Source organism: Candoia aspera, chromosome 1 (assembly GCF_035149785.1).
Source record: "Candoia aspera isolate rCanAsp1 chromosome 1, rCanAsp1.hap2, whole genome shotgun sequence".
Classification (NCBI taxonomy): Eukaryota; Metazoa; Chordata; class Lepidosauria; order Squamata; family Boidae; genus Candoia; species Candoia aspera.
Genome location: NC_086153.1, coordinates 183,022,835 through 183,025,949, shown reverse-complemented (window position 1 = coordinate 183,025,949; position 3,115 = coordinate 183,022,835).

The window sequence follows — 3,115 nt, the reverse complement described above, 5'->3', positions numbered from 1 at the left end:
CCTCCAGGAAATCCAGGAGGAGGAGTCGCAGCCGCTCTAGCTGAAATATTTCTTAGAGCTCTATTGTGTTCGGTCGGCCTTTCCTGTGAAGGAAGGAAGGGGGGACGTCTTCCGTTTTCCTGCTTTAACATTTCCAGATCTCGATTGAAAGTACTGGCACCATAGAGGGAGGGTAGAGTGTCTCTCTTGCTCCGGTGGGGGGGGGGCTTTCAAATTGAAAGCGGAAGTGATTTTCTTAAGGAGGTCGGAGTAAAAAGTGATTTGAGGTCGGCTGGCAAGAATTCTGTATAGAAAAGTACATCTGCACAGTCTTTGCCATGTCTTTGTAACTTGAGTGGGCGCGTGATCCCCCGACTTGCAATTCAAACCGTAGAGGTTTTAACTATGGATGTATGGAAGGATAGAGCGACGCCGCTGTATTGCAGACAACGAAATTGTCCGACAATGACTTTCCTGCTTGCAGAGTGTAGTGCGTGCGTCAAATCTCCTATTTGAGGCGAGACCGCCGTGTTTTCGTGGTGGGGTACGGTAGTTTCGGGCTCAGTTGAGCACATCGGCCATTGGAATTTAAGAGCTGATACCAAAGTTGACGTTTGTAATGCTTTTTCTTAATTTTTGCTATTGCTTAAATTGTTTCAATTCTGCATGCTGTCTTAAATATATGTAATACCTATTGCATATATTAAATGCATTTAAGAGCCAGTGTGGTGTAATGATTAAAAGCGCTGGACTAAAAACCAGGAAACCACGAGTTTTAGTCCCACTTCAGGCACAAAAAAGCCAGCTGGGTGACCTTGAGCCAATCACTCTCTCAGCCCTGGGAAGCAGGCAAAGGCAAACCACTTCGAAAAATCTTGCCGAGAAAGCTGCAGGGACTTGTCCAGGCAGTCGCCAAGAGTCAACACTGACTCGAAGGCATACCCCTCCCCCCAAAAAAGCATTTAAGTTAGATCAAGAATGGGAAATAGAAAACAGCCATTTTGACTGCAAGAATGGGGTCCCCACAAGCAGGATAAACACTTCGCTCCTAAACACACCTCTCCAAATGTTATAGTTTTGAGTCTCACCATTCTTAAAACAGCTTCTTTGATTTGCTGACTTCCTCAAGCCCACTGGTCCCAAATGCACTACAAGTCGCAAGCAAAAGAATCCCACTTAATTGCTTCTCTATCTCCAATCAGTCACTCAGTGGCGTATGAAAGCTTTGCACCACTCCAGCATGGCGCGCGCTGGACTTCTGAATGAGCAAAAAAAAAAAAAGTAGGATATGAGTCTACTTTGTAATAAGTCTATGATAAAGACGACAAGCCCCTCCTCTGCCGGCCTCTTCTCGGGTTGGTGAATCATAGTCATTTTCGCATCTCGTGCTCGGTTTTTCGCCAGCTTCACTTCATTGGTTCCACGCATGCTCGTCATATCGCGCATCCAATCAGAATCAGCGTGGTCATTCAATCGCCTCTGCTTCCGAGATCCAAGAAGAAACAGGTGAGCATGGCAGCAGGCACGAGGGTGGACTTAAACTGTACGTATGACTACGAGAATTAAATTGCCAGACCAATATTTTGCAGATTTCTAGGGACCGGCAGCGGGGGAGGGAGCGTGTTTTGGGGCGGTTAAATTTGGGGTAGTCTGAGGTTTCGAGTTAGGGTTGAGTTTAGCTGCTCTGAGTCTCGTGCTTGCTTTGCCTCGTGCAGACCAAGAATGGGCAATGTGTACCCCTCCAGAGGTTGAACTGTAATTCCATTAGCCCTCTTTAACACGGCCGGTAGTTTGGCTGCTGAGGACATCCTAGGACAAGGATGCCTTTCTCCTGCTGCGCGAGGTGGCAGAGGTAGCCTTCCCTCCAGTGTTTTCCGAAACAGCAACCCCGCGGGGTATGTTTTCCTGAGAGAGAGTGACTGCCCCAAAGTCATCCGGAGAGCTTCCGTGACTGAGAGTGGACTTGAACCTGGGCCCCTCTGGTCCTAAGTCTGATATTAATTGTTACCCCTTTTTGCCAAAGATCCGTTCGTGTCGCTGGGCTGGAGGTTCTCTTGTGAATGTAAAGAAGAAAGAAGTAAGAATGCCCACCTACGTTGTGGCCAAAATCTGGCTCCCCTAAAGCAACCACATCACTTTGAAGATGCAACATAATTTTATTAGCCTGCAACCAATAAAACAGTCTATACTGGGCTCCCACCAAAGCATTGGCGGCTTGTTGGGCAGCCCTGAGCAAAGGCAAAACTGGAGCTTATATACCAGTGTGCCTCAACCGTGGCAACTTGAAGACCTGTGGACTTCAACTCCCAGAATTCCCCAGCCAGGTCTTCAAGTTGCCAAGGTTGCGGAACTCTGGTATATACTCTTGGCCTGCTACATTGCAGAGGCAAGACCAAAAAAAAGGCAGACATGGTGTAAATTACAGTTTGACCTCAGAATGTTTGCAATAAACCCATTTGGGTGCCCTTATTATCTGTCCCTTCTGACTAGGTCAGTGTGCTAGCCATACAATCTCTGAGATACAGTCAGTGCTTAGAAACAATGTGGTGTCCTCGGCTACAAGTTCCTGACAGATTCTTCCCCCATCGCCACTCAGGGTCAGTTCATCTTGCTGTGAATGTTTTCCTACAAGGGCCCTTCAAGCAGTTCACAAAGATCGGAGGGCACCTCATAGGTTTGGTAGTGAGTGCAGCTCACATGCGTATGGGAGGTATCACCACACCTATTCCCAACTGGGTTAATGTAGAGATTTTGCATTGCCCACTGCCCGTGAGTGTATCTGGGGCCTAGTTTGGACAATTACACTGGTTTCTTGCTTCCTTCAGGTCTTGGGAGCCTGTCTTCTTTACTCTGTCAAAGGAGCAGTAAATGATTAAATCTGGCATAGAAAAAGAACCTGGCGTGCTTCTGACCAGTCAACAAGAGCAGATGTCAAGCCGGGCAGTACAAAGGGAGGGGGGAGAAGGGGTAAAGTTGCCAGACAAAGAAGAGCTGAACAGAAAGGTCAGTGGAAAAGCAATGAAATTAATAGAGTGAGAAACAGTAATATAGCCAATGTACATTTATAATTACTGATAGTAGAATCTTGATAAAATAGAATTAAATTCTGCTTTCAGAAGAGATGCAAAGGGGTAGC